An 18,711-nucleotide genomic window follows, 5' to 3' on the forward strand; every position below is an offset into this window, starting at 1 on the left:
CACACACACACACACACACACACACACACACTGTCATGTCATGCATACATACATTTTTGGTGTTGGTGGCCCCTTCGGGAATAGAACCCACAGTCCTGGGGTTGCAAGCATCATGCTCTACCAACTGAGACCTACAGAGAGTGGACTCTTCCTAGAGTGTCTACATGAACACCAAACGCAGAGCTTCTCCCAGCACGAACACAGTCCCGGATGTCGTACTACATTTGCCAAAATACGAAGTATACAATAAGTGTACACTATTTCTGTTCTTTTGGGGCCCATTATGCGATTCTTCAGAAATGGGTGTGACTTCACATCATTTTCAGATTTGAATAAAATTGTGGAAAATATGCAGCCGAAGTCCATTGACAGCAGATACAAATGAATTGCTTTAACTAATTATGACATGTTAAGAAAATGTGTAATATGATAAAGTAATGGCTTTTCAAATAAGTTACGCTACATGTTATGTTGTCTGACAATTTGTTAGCTTCGCTAGCCTTACGAACAGCATATCATATCATTACTGCAGTTGCTTGTATGTACCAATATGTTAGCTAGCTACAGTCCAGTTGTACAACTGACTAGGTTTCCCCCTTTCCACTAACGTTAGTGCCAGTATATTAACTATATATCAACTAACTACCCAACGTTTATTGACTTGATAATTCACATCATTCTTATCTTAGCTAAGTGGTTTTGTCATTTTGAGTTCTCAATGGACATTGTTAATGAAGTCGTAAGATGTCAAGCGAGTAATTTTTTGGCTATGCTAACTAGCTAGCAAGACGTTGCATAGCAACAGCATCAACTTCCGGTACACAGGTGAAGAGAGAGTACACTTATCTGAAAGGATACTGTTTGTTTACAGTATACTAAAATTAACTTATAGTATGTAGTATATATTCATTAAGTATGTGGTATGCAGTATGGGTATTCAACCACAGCTCATGTCTTAACTTCTGCTTTTCATAGCCTTCTTTGACAGCATGGATGGTTCCAATCAGAACAGCTAGTAGAATGTTCCGTTTTGTGAAAAAATACATTTAACAAACCCCTAGCTATAGATCTGCTTTTGCCCAGGTATCTTATGCCTCGATGTTGCAATACTAGGGACCCCATGATGTTGATCCTAATCATCACTTTCTCTGAAACACTGGGGGTCTTACATGTCAGAGAGGAGAGGGCAGTGGTAAAGGTCACTGATGGGTCAAAACAGCACAGATTGAAAATGCTGATCGAGTCAAAACCAGAGCCAACTGGTGCTTGCCCATCACTGTCAGGCTGTGTTTAGAGAGGCAGCCCAATTCTCACATTTTTTCCAATAATTTATCTTTTGACCAATTGTGTTTTAACATCAGATATTTTTCAGATCTGATTTGTCAAAAGACCAATCAAAAAAATAAAAAATGAATTGGACTGCCAATCTAAATGCTGCCTGACACCCAGATTCAAGTATTCAGCTAATCAAATGTTTCTCTCTGGCCTAGAGCCAGGGAGAAGGAATAAAAAATGTAATGATGTCATGGCAATTTTGTCCACAAGGTGACATAATTCGTTTAGATGTATCTGCCTGTTGATAATTATATTTGTAATACACATTTAAACACACTTTCACAAACGATTTATCAAGCACTTATATATTATATTTATTATCACATTATAAGTCCTTTGTACACCATTGCCATTGGTTCCTCACTTTATTAGGCTACCACTTTCAGATATAGCCTAATGAGGTAATGGTCAAAGGTTATAATAAACTTGCAGTATCCCACAACAGGGGATGGCACCGACAGATATGGCAACTTTGCAGTATTTTTTTTGTGTGTGCTATTTCTTACATTATTATCCCAGACATTTATTTGTGTTATTACATATAGCTGGAAATAACTTTTTGTGACCAATAAAATGTGTTTTGAACTGTGCAACGGTCTGGGGTTGGTAGAATAGGAACACCAACAAATGGTCAATAATTTGTGTGTGGAATTAATGTAAGAGATTAGAAAGAATTTGCAAAAAAAAGTTTATTTTAATTCTAACTTGACAGGGTAATGTATGAGGTTTGACAAACATGAATCAGTCCATATGAATTTGCATAACAATCCCATGAATTTGTACATGGAATTGGCTTCTTCAGCAGTCTGGTTAAGATGAGTCGACAACTGCACCCCGCAATTCAGGGCGTTCCTGCCCCTCTTTATACGGTACTTTTAAATTTTTAAGCTATGATTGAAGTACATAGGCAGGAGGCGAATGGGAACTCCAATACAGTAGATGGCGGTAATGCACCATAATGTCGAATGCCAACCGCTGATTACACCCAACAGAAGAAGAGGTGAGGCAGATAACCGTAGCTAGCTGTTAGCTTAGGGATCGAAACTTTGATGGGGGCACAAAAAAATGTTTGCAATAAAGTGGAGACAAATGCAGTTTAATGATACCTGAGTGAATCTGACTAACAAAATCAATGGGAGTATTTCGACCATTATAACACGTTTTGATAGCTGGCTGCAAAACGAACTTAGCAATAATAATTTAAATGTTAGCTGACATAAGATAACTTCTGATGCACAACCAAATTTCGAAATTATACCTTGTATTCTACTATTCTAACTCGCAAAAGTAAGTTGAGACCCCGACTGAGTTCCAAAAAAATTGTTTCGGAGGGCCTTCAAAATGGGGGCCGCAGGTGGAGTGTCCTTCGCCCCCGCCTGTCGGGCACTGTTTTCCAGAAGTTTTGTTAATGACGGAGAGGACAGGTGTTCGGCAGGCGAGAGCGAAGGACAAATGTGTGCTTGCTTAGTCTTAATAAGGAGTCCGGTACACGGGAGCACACGGTGTTGCCTCCGCCTCCCGGAGTAGCTAGCGGCAGCGACACCGGTGGACGTATCCTTCGCCCTCAGTTTTCTCGGGTGCACAGCAGGTGGGTGTGACGTCGTGTGTTAGCTAACTAGTAAGCAAGCAACTTAGCTAACACACGGTGTCGCCCCAGCCTCCTCCTGTGCTAGTAACAGTGTCCTTGGCCCCCGCCTGTCAGGCATTATTTTCTTGGGTACACAGCAGGCGTTAGGCACAATCACCCCCTTTACAAGCCACGGAGTCGCTCACGCCTGCAGGGGTGACGTGTAGACAGTATCCTTGCCCCCGCCTGTCGGGCATGATTTTCTTGGGTACACAGCAGGCGGGTGTGTTAGCTAACTAGCCAGTTAGCTGTACGGTTTCCTGCAGTTCTGTTAACGACTGGGAGGGAAGGACACTGTCCAGCTGGAAAAGAGGACTCAAATACACAGGAGGCGTGGTTGACAATATTTCCCTTTTGACCCACATTCGAAAGTGCCGCAAGACATACCCAAGCATAGACGGGGGCCTTCATACAGGAACCAATGGGTACTCGAGGGGGGTGGGGAGGGCGTTAATGCAGAAACCAATGGGATGCTCGAGAGGGGGGAGTGTTCGTGAAGGAACCAATGGGATACTCGAGGGGTGGTGTTCATGAAGGAACCAATGGGATGCTCGAGAGGTGTGTTCCTGCAGACACAGAAATGCCCACAAGCAGGAACGCCCCGATTTGCGTGCTGCAATTGCATACTAGTACACTAGGTTGGAGAGGCGCTTGTTCACTCCCAGGATAGATGATTCGAGCCTAATTCTGGGCTGGACAGGAAACAGGAGACGCATAGCGTGCCTCACGCAACAATCCCGAGAAAGAGAACGAGGATGGGAGTATGTATGTGTTTGCATGCCGAGCTGTTAGTTCAAAAAATATGAGGACAACGGGCACTACAATTCTCTCAATTGATTCACAGAAGCGTGTTATTTCGACCATTACTGCCTTTGGTTTTCATCATCCATTGGGGTGAACACAGAAGAGGAGCCGCTGTTAAATCCCAATTTGACTGTAAGTGGATTTTGAAATCAGCTTTTCTCACCTCCAGATGTGATTGGGATTTATTTATTTATTGATAAAACCTAACAATCTACTTAATAACAAAAAATACCTTCAACGAGATACGGTGTACCGTCCTAGGTGATCCTTATTGTAGCGTCCCCACGAAGAAAGGGCCGGGAGACAGGGAATAATAGCCTGCTGGGTGTGAATTGTTTGTTGAGGAAGGGTAGTTGGTTGTATAGGACCTTAACATTTAAAATATGGCTGTGTTTTTAGATCAACATCTACCTTTTTATAAACCCTATGATGTCAAAGCTAGTGGTTTGTTTGAAAGAGTTCTATGCTTTTTGCGGTGTTCTTATGCGGCCATTGAATACTCCTTGGATAAAGGGTGTGTGTGGCTGGCCAGACTAGGGAACACCACAGACTGACCACGACCTATTGAAAAAGATAACTGGACAACTGCTGTTAGGTCATTATACTACGGACTGTTTAAAAAACAAAAACAGGCCGGGATAGCACTGTCTGTGTGAATTGCTTATATGAACGTCAGTTGATGATGGTCAAGGATGGGTGAAATGCTTTCATGCAAATTTTATGACTTCATCGTCTCATCCAAGTCGATTTGTGTAACGGAGAATAGCCTACTGCGCAATGTCATTTTCAGCGACACGAAAGGGCTATTGCCTCGTTGAACAACGATATTGATGCCAGTGTCCCCACCCTGTTCAGACGGGTCTCGGACTAGACATGATAGTAAACGTACATCTGGGACACCAAATGTGGATGTATAGCGTGGATACGCGAGGTTGAATTGCATTGAATTCTGTGTCTGGCAGAAATTAGCGTTTGAATCAGGAAAGTTTGCTCTCACGATTTCTACAAGCCATAATGTTGAATACAATGATATATTAACATACTTTTACCGGTTCTCGTGTCTGGTCCTTCCGGTGGTAGGAATGTGAGATGATACATCCACAGGAAAGTATAATTGCTTGAACTGTTCAAAGCATTGCTAATGCATTCGTATTTATATCACCTGAAGTATGCTCAGTAGATACAAATGAATGCACACTTGCTGAGTTCGTGCACGTGCTTACATGGTTCTGCACATGCTTCAGCTGATATAAATCTGAATGCACTACCATCGCTTTGAAAAATTGATGTAATTATATGTTCCCTGTGGATATATTGTCTCCCAATCCTGGACATATAACGCAAACGTCTAGCAACCCACATGTTGTCTGTACAGCTCTCATCATGGACAATTAGCAACTACTTACTTTTGAGCTACTTTGTCACTACTTAGCATGTTAGCTAACCCTAAACCTTTTAGCTAATACTAAACCTTTTAGCTAACTCCTAAACTTAACCCCTTGAGCTAACATTATCCAGCTACCTAGCAAAAATCTATTTAGTCAATTTTAGCATAAGGCTGTAACATAACAAAATGTAGAAAAAGTCGAGGGGTCTGAATACTTTCCTAAGGCCTGAACGCCAAGTGTCACGTCTGGAGGAAACCTGGCACCATCCCTACGGTGAAGTATGGTGGTGTCAGCACTCAGGACCTCAGACTGGGGTGAAGGTTCACCTTCCAACAGGACAAGGACCCTAAGCACACAGCCAAGACAACACGGGAGTAGCTTCGGGATAAGTCTCTGAGTGTCCTTCCATCAGACTTGAACCTGATCGAACATCTCTGAAGAGACTTGAAAATAGCAGTGCAGCAACGCTCCCCGTCCAACCTGACAGAGCTTGAGAGGATCTACAGAGAAGACTGGGAGAAACTCTCCAAATACAGGTGTGCCAAGCTTGTAGCATCAAACCCCAGAACACTCAAGGCTGTAATCGCTGCCAAAAGTGCTTCAACAAAGTACTGAGTAAAGCACATATGTCAGAGTCAAGGCCCGCGGGCCACATCCGGCCCGCGAGAAGGTTTTTTTACGGCCCCTGGGATGATCTTGATTTATTATTAGAACCGGCCCGCAGACCGCAGCAAGCCGGCAGCCCGCAGATCTTTTACACGCACCAATACTACATTTCCCACAATGCAACGGTGACGCACCGAGCAGTAGGCTGCTTCATTTCAATATTTATTGGCACAGCAGTTGTCAGCATCACAGTAAAATTAACTTTCAGATACCCATCAAAAATGGCAAAACGGAAGGTGGACACTGAGAACCGGGGGTTTCAAACAAGGTGGGAGTCGGAGTATTTGTTCACGGAGGTAGCTGGAAAACCTGTGTGTCTTCTGTGTGGAGAAAGTGTGGCGGTACTGAAAGAGTATAATCTGAGACGACATTATGAAACGAAACACGCGGACAAAAACAAGAATATGGACATGGAACAAAGGCTACAAAAGGCAGAGGAATTAAAACGAGGCCTCAAATCTCGACAGGCTCTGTTCAAAAAAGCCAAATCACAAGGCCAGGCTGCTGTCAAGGCCAGTTTTATTTTGGCAGAAGAGATCGCTAAATCAGCCCGGCCATTTACGGAGGGGATTTCATCAAAAACTGCATGATTAAAGTTTGTGACGAAGTTTGCCCAGAAAAGGCAACTCTTTTTAAATGTGAGTCTGAGCAGAAACACCATTGCCGAGAGAGTAGACCAGTTGTCCATCAATCTAAAAGAGCAGCTTGTGAAAAAGGGAAACGATTTCATTGCATATTCCTTGGCTGTGGATGAGAGCACCGACATTTCTGACATTGCCCAGTTGTCAATTTTCACGGAGTGGACTCCAGCCTAAGCGTGACAGAGGAGTTTTTGGCTTTACGTCCTATGCATGGCACAACTACGGGGCATGATTTGTATGAAGAGGTGTCAAGATGTGTAAATGAGATGGAGCTGCCTTGGGAAAAACTCGTGGGTTTGACAACCGACGGAGCACCTGCGATGTGTGGACACAGGAGCGGACAGGTGACGAAGATACGGAAAAGATGCAAGAGGAAAACGCGACAGGTGAGCTGACAGCTTATCATTGTATCATACACCAGGAAGCGTTGTGCGGTAAAGCCTTGAAAATGGAGCATGTAATGAGCATCATCACGCACAGTTAACTTTATCAGAGCCAAAGGTTTGAATCACAGCCAGTTCAAGGCATTTCTGACGGAGTTAGAAACGGAGCATGGTGATTTGCCTTATCACACAGAGGTGCGATGGCTAAGCCAGGGAAAGGTGCTTCAAAGATGTTTCGAGCTTCGTGAGGAGATTTGTCTGTAATTGGACAGCAAAGGGAAAGACACAACACAACTCCGAGACGAAATGTTTCTGTGTGAAATGGCTTTTCTGTGTGACATTACGAGTCATCTGAATGCAATGAACTTGCAGCTGCAGGGTCGGGATCGTGTCATCTCTGATATGTACAGTACAGTGAAGGCATTTAAAACCAAACTGACTCTGTGGGAGACGCAGATGCGGAAAGAGAATTTGAGCCACTTTCCCAGCTGCCAGACCATGAAAGGAAGCTCTCTACCAGTGCGTTCCCGAGCGCACAGTTGGCTGATAAAATAGGTATGCTTGCCGCTGACTTTTAGACGCCGATTTGCTGACTTTGAAGCACAAAAAGCAGGTTGGAACTGCTCGGTAACCCATTTGCTGTTGACGTGGAAAGCTCACCACCAAACCTCCAAATGGAGTTGATTGACCTCCAATGCAATGATGCACTGAGGGCAAAATATGCGGCAGTGGGTGCTGCGGAGTTACGTTTCCTCCCCGACACAATGCCCCAGCTGCGCATCCAGGCTGCTCAAACGTTGTCTATGTTTGGCAGCACATACCTGTGTGAACAACTGTTTTCTTTGATGAACTTGAACAAAACATCACACAGAAGTCGACTTACTGCTGAACACCTCCACTCAATTCTGAGGATTTCCTCAGCTCAGAGCCTTACCCCGAACATTGATGAACTTGTGGAAAAGATGGGACACCACCAAGTATCACCCTCAACCTCAAACAAGTGAACATTACTGTGCAATCACATATTTAGAGTTTTTACTCAGTTCAAGTTTAAAAGTTAAAGTTTAATATTTGTTTTCACTGCATGTTACTTCTCCTTAAACAAAGTGTTGTTTTTGATTAATAGATTTTTGCACTTTATTTTATTGTATTTCAATCCAATTATATTTTTAAAATATTTCAGTTGAGTGGATGATAGAAAATTGCTATTATTGTTTTTTTCTTTGAAGTAAATTTAGCCCACTTTTGCTAAAATAGAAAATATAGGCTACTGATGGTGCCTTGAATACCGGTTTCTTTCATTTAATGTTCATGTTATGGGGATTTTTATATAAAGGAAATTTGTCTTTTGTGTCTGTTGAAAATTAAAGATTACTGACAGAGCCATAAGAAAATATTGCTTTATTTATCTGATCATATTGGAATATATTTGTTAGGTTTTCAGTAGGTTCAATTAGGTTCACTAGACTATATGCGTCATTTAAAAAAATTTTCAATGAACATTCGAACAGTCCGGCCCTCGGCTTGTAGCTAAATTTTTTTATTTGGCCCTCCGTCCATTTGACTTTGACACCCCTGGAGTAAAGGGTCTCAATAGTTATGTAAATGTGATATTTCAGTTTTTTAAACCTGTTTTTGCTTTGTCATTATGGGGTGTTGTGTGTAGATTGATGAGGGAAAAATACATTTTAGCCTAAGGCTGTAACAAAATGTGGAAAAAGTCAAGGGGTCTGAATACTTTACAAATGCACTATATTTACAGTACTATTTCTTTTTAAATTACTGGTACCGAGCTACCTTCAGGCGAGTCTTGTGAGGATTGTGGCCATCAGAACCAACGTGTTTGTGAGTCTCACCTTTTCCAAAGAGGGTTCATAAGTGTGTAACCCAAACTGATTGAGGGGAAAAAAAAGCTATTTAATCAATTTTAGAATAAGGCTGTAAGATAACAAAATGTGGGGAAAAATCAAGGGGTCTGAATACTTTCCTAAAGCGGTGTGTGTACAATACCAGTCAAAAGTTTGGACATACCTACTCATTCAAGGGTTGTTCTTTATTTTACTTCTCTACATTTTTAGAATATTTGTGAAGACATCAAAACTATGAAATAACACATAGGGAATCATTGTTCTACAAAGTGGAAAATAGTAAAAATAAGCTTGGAATGAGTAGGTGTGTCAACTTTTGACTGTTAATGTATGTGTATGAGTGTTTCTTGGCTAAATAGAGCCTGTGGTTCAAAGACAAACACAGAATTGAGAGTATGACTGGGTTTCTCCGCTCTTAGCTTCAGACAGACATTCACACGGTTAAACTAATGACCCTTCGATGAACTTAGAGTTCATTGCTCCTCTTTGCAAAGAGGAGCAGAGTGCAAGGCCTCTCACGGGATGCCATATGTACCCAGGTTGCCAATGCCTGCTAAAATATCAGAACAAACATTTGTTGGGTGGGCATTTTTTACTCTGTTTTCCCAGCCCTACTAGAGGTTTGTTATTGATGAGCTCTTTCTTCTTGCGAGGACGCACAGGCTCTGCTGGAACGCGGTAAGATTGCTAGTGAAATGAGGCCTACTGGGTGACGCTGATGAGAACTTATGACACCTATCTGTCCAATATTTTACGACAATATGGTATTTTTCAGGCAAGCTTGTAATGTAGCTTACCGTACCTCCACAAGGCCCTGGAAACACTGAAACTACCATAATCTCTGTGTTGGGAGACAGAGCAGTAACCTTTCTATAGGAGGCACGCTTTCCTCAGGTCTAAATAAAAAAAATATCCCAATGCCCCTGGGTAGTGATTGGGGACATTGCCCTGTGTAGGTTGCTGTCTTTCGGATGGGATGTTAAACGGGTGTCCTGACTCTCTGTGGTCACTAAAGATCCCATGGCACTTATTGTAAGTGTAGGGGTGTTAACTCCGGTGTCCTGGCTAAATTCTCAAGCTGTCCCTCAATACCATCACGGTCATCTAATCATCCCCAGCTTACAATTGGCTCATTCGTCCCCCTCCTCTCCCCTGTAACTATTCCCTAGGTCATTGCTGTAAATGAGAATGTGTTCTCAGTCAACTTACCTGGTAAAATAAAGACCTATCACCAAAGTAAATTCACCAACAGAACATGGGTGTATTCATTAGTGCAGAATGTTTTGCAATGAAAAATGAAAACAATAATTTATTGGACACATTCTGGTAGGTCCCTCTCCATTTGGGCCTGTATGCTTTAGTTTGGTTCTTGGTGAATACACCCCAGTTGTGGGCCAGATGATGATGACGACAACCAACTATCCAGTAGGTGGTTTCATAGTTTCCTCGTGAACACTGTTTACATTTACAAAGGACAGCAAGTAGCAGGAGTTGTGGTTTCACTTTTGGCATGACAGCGATTTCACTGTCATGCCAAAAGAACAGAGGGAAAATAACGGAGGGAATTGCATAAGTGAGGTGTTGTGCATATCACAGCAAAGATGTATCCATTTGAAAGTTGAGCCCTACTTCCTGTTCACTTTTGGAGTTCTGAAAGAACTTGTAGTAGCTCCACCTTGCCTTTCAATAGGCTAGATTTAATTTTTGTAATTATTGCTTATGCCTATCCAGTCCTCACAGATCTCCACAAGTGTCTAGGGCAGTGTTACTCATTGTTCTTTGTAAGGGGGCAACTTTGTCAGAGGGCTGCACTTATCTTTAATTTGTTGTACTTTTTCTTCAAATATTATCAATTGAGAGCAATGGAACACGCAATTGTTTTGATGTGTGTATGTGTGTATATATATATATACTCACATCACATGTATAAGACCCATATCGTATTTATTCGTTTTTTTATTTAACCTTTAACTAGGCAAGTCAGTTTGGAACAAATTCTTATTTACAATGGTGGCCTAGGAACAGTGGGTTAACTGCCTTGTTCAGTGGCAGAATGACAGAGTTTTACCTTGTCAGCTCGGGGATTTGATATAGCAACCTTTCGGGTTACTGGCCCAACTCTCTAACCACTAGGCTACCTGCCGCTCCATTACCTTCATTTACTAAGGTTGAGTTCAGTAGCTGGATGAGTGAAAATATGCCTTCTGCTCCTTGACTGAATTAATTCAAAAGGTATAGTCTGTTGCTATCCTTGTGAGGCAATCCAGGTGGGCATTGGTCAGTCTGTTTCTCTGTTTTTGTTTCACAATGTTCATTTGTTGAGTCCCTTCTCCTTCCCTCGCATGTTTGGGGCGCCGTCAGGTGCCAGATTTGATCAGTCAATATTATCAGCAAAAAAATGTAACAAGGGCTTTCAGAATATCCTCTCGTGTTTGTCCCTGAAGGGGCAGTAAACATAAAAGTTCCTCTCTGATCGACCCGTTTTGAGGGAAAAGGTCCCAAACACATAATTGGGCAATGTCAGTCACATCAGCGCTTTCGTCAAGCGCAATACCTAAAACACGGCGACAGATATGTCAGTAATCAGTTGTTTGCTGATGTCTTCTATGTGTCTTGTTATGGTTGAGTCTGAGAGTTTGCAGTCCCTTAATTTTCTTTAAAATAGCTTCCTTGTTTGTGAAATCGGCATACAATATTTTGGCTATCTCCGTGTCTGTGAAGGCCTTTTTGTTTCTCGCGAGTATCCAAGCAATCTCATATGTTGCCTCTGTCGTTTTCTCTGCAACAGTGCTAGATCTGTCCATTTGTTGTTCTTTGAGCGGTCCTTTGATTTGCACTATTTTGTTGTTTCTGAAGTTGCTTTGTGGCGGATATGTTTTGTCAAAGTGGGCACGGTGTGACTGGAAATTTGCTTGTTTAAAATGATTGACTGCCTTCTGGAAAATAAGACCGTGAGCTAGTCCCCTTATGCAGTACAAAAATACTTGTCTGTCCATTTTCTCTTGGAACTTTCTGTGTTCTTCTTGAATCGACCGTATCCTTCTCTTAGCCACCGGAGCTACGTTAGCTAGCTGCGTTTCCCCGCAGCCATCCTCCTCATTTGGATTTTTTTTCCTGGTTCTCCGGGGGTTGTTCGTTCACAGCTGTCACGTTGTTCTCCAGCTCTTTCCCCCTCATTTTCATTGTCAATAGATTTCCGTTTCACGTTGTTCTCCAGCTCTTTCCCCCTCATTTTCATTGTCAATAGATTTCCGTTTCACGTTGTTCTCCAGCTCTTTCCCCCTCATTTTCATTGTCAATAGATTTCCGTTTCTTTTTTTTTGTACACAATACATCGATCCATGTCTACCAGACTGCAAAATTAACTATGGGTCAGTTGCTGTAGCTTGTGCAGTTGCGTTCTATTTTAGCAAACGTTCAATTTCGGCCTTTCTGTTCAACAGCTGCGCTATACTGCCATCTATCTGCCGTCCAGGGAACAATAGATGTATTCAATTAAATGATTCAGGCCTGCATTAAACACATTGAATTGAAATTGTATCATTGTTATGTGTTATCAATGGAAAATAGGATAGTCACTGTGCGCTGCAAATTAAGGGTACCACTGGTCTAGGGGTAGTGGCTGGTTGACTTGAGAAGGTGGCTTGATTGTCAGGATCTTCAGTCAGTCACACCAATAGATGTTGTGTGGTTTTGTTTCTGAAGAATTGAATGAAGGATTGCATTGCAACTTGCAGCGGTGTGGCCACATTTATTTTGAATGGCCAAAGCACTGTGTTAGCTGTGTTCTTTGGGGCTGATGTAGCCTGGGTTGTGTTCATTAGTTCAAAATGTTGTGTAACAAATGTAGATGCACTTATTTGAAAAGTCCAGGTAGTCCATTCCCGTTTGACTCCATTCCCATTAAATGTAGTACCTACTGAACACAACCCAGGCTTTGTGCACGTAAACAGCACAGTCATGGTTTGTTTTCCATTGATTGGGGGGGGCATCTGCCAGGAGGAGCTAGGTAGTGTCCCAAATGGCACCCTATTCCCCATGTAGTGCACTACCTTTGACCAGGGCCAATAGTGCTTTGATCAAAATTAGTGCAATATATGGGGAATAGGGTACCATTTGGGATGCAAGCCAGGTGTTATTTTAGTTCCCCCCTCTTTTAAAAAAAAAATATTTTTTTAAGGGCAGATGTAAGGGAGTTCAGTGTTCCACTGTTTCCCGAGGCCAGGGAGGGAGAAGAGTGGGAGGTAAATGAGACTGCATGTCTGAGAGAACTGCAGACCACAACAAAATCCACACAGCTTACAGCATGGTTTTCCAATTTGCTACTTGTTTAAAAAAAAACATGTTCTTTTCCTTGTCTGCTCCCATATTTATCTCAGTAGTTTTTAGTGGTATAAAGGTACCACCTGTTTTAAAAAAGAAAAAAAGAAAGCTATACAGTAGGGACAAGGAAGCCACATATAACTAACTCCCTCTTGCCCTTTCATGTTCCAGTGAAAGTAGTGAAGCTGCTGAGCAGATGACAAAAGCAGTCCCAGCTTGGTTAATGATCCCTAGGGACAGGGATGGAGGAGGGGAGGGGGTAAAGGCTGTTTCCTTAGGGGTGGAGTGGGGTGTTGCACGTGTAGAAGGCCCAATGCCCTGCCACCCACCACCCACCACCCACCACATGTCCTTGGGCACAAAAGGTAGCCAACGAGCTAAAACACAAAGAGTAGCAATGGCATTGAGATGACTGGTTTAGGTTTAACCAGGATCTGTTACACCCAGAGGGGGTGTAGGGTGGCGGGGGCACTTCAAAGTAGGGGGGGGCAGGGAAACCTCAGATGGTGCCTGCTGATAAAGGAGGTATATCCCTGCTGCAAGTGCCTTGGGCAGGGTTCTGGGTTTGGGAGAGGGCGTGGTAGGAGCCTGAGAAGGGCAGCTGGCGCCATGGTGCCTGACCGAGTGCCACCCTCATATACCAACCAGGGCCCACCCTGCCATTTCTAGATGTGAGTTTCCCCTATTATTGTCTGTCCTGGTCCTGTCCTCTGTCTCCATAGGTCCCTTAGTGTTCGTAGAGCATTTTCTTGACCTTTGACGACAGCTGCAACTGCCATTTTGGAACAAAGGCAGACAGCCAGCCACCTGCCTGCCTGCCTCTGGTCGTCTCCTATGGACCAAGATGGAGAAGGAGATTTCCACTGACCGATTGTTCACAGAAATGTACAAAATCCAAATCTAGATGACTCCATGAAATCAACAAGAAAGTCGATGTATTTTTTTCATTTGCATCATGTTATTTGATTGATACAGTAAGTCACATGTGCGTCGTCTGATTTCTTTGCAATAAGAAATGAACAGGGGTTCTTATCTGAGTGTTTTAAATGAATCACGAGCACACATCTGTGGGTCCTTGTCTAGATCATGTTTTCAGACTGTTAGATGGCTGGTGTTCAGACTCTGTTCTGTCTGATTGGAACGGGCAGAAAGAGGGCACCCTTGCCTGTGTTGAGGGGAATACATCTGGGTCCTCATTTAACAGGAGATTTCAGGTGATGCTATGCAGGCCTCACAGGAGCGATGAACAAAGTGATGCCCCCCCCTCTCTACCTTCTCTGTCCCTCCCTCCCTCCCTCTATGTAGTGTCATTATAAGCAGCTTAGGTAGTTATTAATCAGTCAGAAGCATGAGCACAATGGTGGCTGGTTAAGGCTTCTGCACGCTTAAGTTCAGCTGGTCCAATGTTTTATGAGTTGAAATAAAATATATTTTCCATACACACAAAAAGCTTATTTCTCAACTTTTGTGCACAAATGTGTTTACATCCCTGTTAGTGAGCATTTCTCCTTCGCCAAGATAATCCTGACAGGTGTGGCATATCACGAAGCTGATTAAAAAGCATGATAATTACACAGGTGCACCTTGTGCTGGGGACAATAAAAGGCCACAAAAATGTGCAGTTTTGTCACACAACACAATGTCACAGATGTCTCATGGTTTGAGGGAGTGTGCAATTGGCATTCTGACTGCAGGATTGTCCACCAGAGCGGTTGCCAGAGAAATGTTCATTTCTCTACCATAAGCCCCCTCCAACCTCGTTTTAAAGAATTTGTCCAACCGGCCTCACAACTGCAGACCACGTGCAACCAGCCCAGGACCTCAGCATCCGGCTTCTGATGAAACTGTGGGTTTGCACAAACTATGAATTTCTGCAAAAACCGTCTCAGGGAAGCTCATCTGTGTGCTCGCCGTCCTCACCAGGGTCTTGACCTGACTGCAGTTCGGCGTCGTAACGGACTTCAGTGTGCAAAGGCTCACCTTCAATGGCCACTGGCATGCTGGAGATGTGTGCTCTCCACAGATTTCAACTGTACTGTGCCGATGGCAGACTGTGGGCGAGCAGTTCGCTGATGTCAACGTTGTGAACTGAGTGCTCCGTGGTGGGGTTATGGTATGGGCAGGTATAAGCTATGGACAATGAACACTTGCATTTTATCGATGGCAATTGTAATGCACAGATATACTGTGAAGAGATCCTGAGGCCCGTTGTAGTGCCATTCATCCGCAGCCATCGCCTCATGTTTTAGCATGATAATGCACTGCCTCATGTACACAATACCTGGAAGCTGAAAATGTACCAGTTCTTCCATGGCCTGCATTCTCAGCAGACATGTCACCCGTTGAGCATGTTTGGGATGCTCTGGACCGACGTGTACGACATCGGGTTTCATTTCCCGCCAATATCCAGCAACTTTGCACAGACATTGAAGAAGAGTGGGACAATGTTCCACAGGCCACAATCAGCCTGATCAACTATGAAGGAGACTTCGAGCTGCATGAGGCAAAATGTGGTCACACCAGATATTGACTGGTTTTCTGATCCACACCCCTACTACTTTTTGTATTTTTTTGTAAGTTATCTGTGATCAACCAATGCAGATCTGTATTCCCAGTCATGTGAAATCTGTAGATTAGGGCCTAATTTATTTCAAATAACTGATTATGAACTGTAACTCTGTAAAATCTTTGAAATTATTGCATTTATAATTTTGTTCAGTGTAAGAACACAAACCGGTCATTAATTTAGATGTTTTTGCAGGAGAGATCTTAGTCGCTCAATTTTACGTCTAACTAAGATGTTCGGTGCAGTATTTCTCATGTGAAGAAAATGTGCTTGAAAACGAGTCGTCTATCATTGAATGACAACAAAACACTTAATTGAAGAATCCCTACTGTTGACCAATGACCAACGAGGGGGAGTAGACTTCGGCTCTGAACTTCAGTTTGCCTCAAGCAAACAATGTGTGTACAACCACCCGAAAAAAAACCTTACCCAAGACCAAAATGTCGTCATCATATATGAACAAACCGCTTCGGATAGGAAGCATGCAGACGCCTTTAGCCTGTGTCCTCAAAGCCTCTGTTAGCTACAGGCAGATGGACTCTGCCCGCTCCTGCTGTGGTCCAGTCAGTGTTGGCATTAGTGTCATGTGACAGGATGTTGTGGAAATTTGACCGAAACCATTTAATTATTGGACGAGTTCAGGTTTTCTTTGCAAAGCGTTTTGCGACGGTTTGCACTGACTGGTACGATCCAGGTCTGAAGTACAGAATGGCTGCATTCCAAAACTGAAAAAGGTCTCTCCTATGGCCCATCTCTTTCACCTCACTGATTTCTTCAAGGCACGGTAGCTCAAGAAGCAATGAAGCCTTGACCCATGGCCAAGTCCAGAGTAAGCATTATGGCTGCTTTCCCACCATAGCATAGGCCTAATAACCTAAAGGTTGCGCTCTTCCGTATTGCTTTCACCTAACCAGTACGGGAAACGAAATACAAAGTTCTATTTTTAGCCTAGCCAGTGTTCTATTCTATTGATTTCCATTGGCAGTTATGTGAAATGGTGTGGATGTAGTTTTTGATGGCCTTAGATTGTGCTCTGCCTGGAACCACTGATTTGGTCCATTGGGTCTAGTTGAAGTGTTCGAGCCCAGCCTGTGCTGGATTCTCCGATCTGGATGTGTCCAAAATTACTTCTATGGGGCCGGGGGAAAAGTATTTCACTATGTAGGGAATAGGGTGCCATTTGGGATGCAGAATGTCCTGTTTCCCGCCAGTGAAAAGTTCTGTTCTGAGTGACCTCACATGACCTCTGATGTTTTCTTCATTGCCATGGAAACGGGATGTCTCCCATCAACCAGGTGGGATTGACATCATTATCCTTCCCATCCTGTGTGCTCGCTGCTCTCCCCTCCCAAAGTTCAGCTGGTTCTCATGGAACACTGACAGCAGCACTGACGTGCGTCTTTGTGTGGGGTGGTAGAGAGAAGCCAAGATTTGACGTGAGAGGGAGGCGAGGAGAAAGAACATGCACAGGGTGTGTGTGACTGTGTCGTGTTGATATGGAGTGGTAGAGAGAAGCCAGGTTTTGCGTTTGACTGTGTGCGCGCGGACTCTGTGAACTCTCGTATCAGGTCATTGGCGGTGCAGATTAAGCTAGCTCTTCCACTCACCCCTCTGCGGAAGTCCTCCGCTATTTTTCCTACCCATAGCTGTGTTTGCTCTGTTCCCCCTGAGTGGTCTCTCGGTCACATTCCTTTTAAATCCTCAGGGAACTGTTTTTGAACTGTGAACACATGCATTTTTGTCGGCGTGTGTTTTGTTTCAAGGAAAAATGCAATTGTCTTTCTTTGGGACCCTCTGCTCTATTCTATTGGTGTTACGCGTGGTACATTATGTTGAGTATGTATGGGCGACTCTCTCTCTTACGATACCACCTAGACATTAGCAATATGGGTGATATCCAGTGAACGTACACTTTAGCAAAACGTTTTGAAACTGAAATTGAACAGGATGGAAATTTCTGTTTAAAAAAAAAAAATGTTTCGCCAGATTCACAGCAGCAGCTCCATACTACTTGCCTTAGAACCAGAACTCATACTGGTTGTAAGGGTGTAGATGGTCTGGGTGGTTAGTGATCATTTTATTGGATTCCTCATTACTCAGTCTTACTCATTGTTGGGAAGAGTTATGGTCCAAATCGGATGTTAGGTACTCATATTTATTTTTGGATTAAATGAATCTTAATACGTTTTTAAAATGGCCACTTTTTTGGGGTGCAATCAATCAGCTTAATTTCTCCGATCAAATTATATTCAAACAAAAGAATGTTTCAGGAATGATCTCACCCGTTTCCAACTACAGAAACGATTTCAGAATCTTAGATGGTGGGTGACAAAATCCTCTTGTCTGTTCAAAGATTTAGTTTTGTCCACTGATTCTCTTATAGTATAGCCTGTATATTATGAGCTGAGACTGGGCTCCGACCGTATATAGAATAGAAAACCTGCATTATCCATTAAAGATATACAACTTGCCTTCACGTTCTTTGCTTTCCAGGCCCAGGCAAATATGACCTATTTTAAAAGATGCATTACACACATTACTCTCTTCACATCGGTTGTAGAAAATCTTTCACTTCACAGATATTGCAAAGGTGCATATGGATGGGAGTGGTTTTTATTTTATTAGGATCCCCGTTATTAGGATCCCTGTTTATTAGGATCCCCGACAGCTAGTCCAACTGGGGTCCGACACATAACGAAAACGACATAACAGACTAAATACTTCACGATTGACATGCATTTCAAATCGTGAACATGTGGTGTGCGTTTGCATCTGTCAGTTACACATACATGTCAGTAAATACACACGACAAGTGGATCACGTGGGGTAGAGGCCTTGTGCCGTGAGGTGTTGCTTTATTCGTTATTAAAAAAACAGGTGTGCTGTGCTACTTGCGCTATACGAGAAGGATGGGAGTTCCATGGAATCAGGGCTCTGTAGAATACTGTACGTTTCCTTGAATTTGTTCTGGACCTGTGAGACTAGTAAAAAGGGGAGAAAATGCGGCTTTGTCCCAATATTCCACCCCTTCAGCCATAGTGTGCACTTGCACACTCCCCGTCATTGGGTTGGTGTACGCATTGGCCGGAGGGAGTTTCCACCGTTTGTTA

The 18,711-nt window shown here is 43.1% G+C and overlaps 1 protein-coding gene across 1 annotated transcript in view; it reads left to right on the plus strand.

The window, feature by feature from the left end:
- The first annotated feature begins 3,544 nt into the window (after positions 1 to 3,544).
- LOC124007721 (ras-associated and pleckstrin homology domains-containing protein 1-like) overlaps positions 3,545 to 18,711 on the plus strand; it is an 84,580-nt gene continuing 69,413 nt past the window's right edge. The window contains 1 exon segment of the mRNA XM_046318446.1: positions 3,545 to 3,898. The gene's annotated coding sequence lies outside the window, so the exon portion shown is untranslated.

Source organism: Oncorhynchus gorbuscha, linkage group LG21, assembly GCF_021184085.1.
Source record: "Oncorhynchus gorbuscha isolate QuinsamMale2020 ecotype Even-year linkage group LG21, OgorEven_v1.0, whole genome shotgun sequence".
NCBI lineage: Eukaryota > Metazoa > Chordata > Actinopteri > Salmoniformes > Salmonidae > Oncorhynchus > Oncorhynchus gorbuscha.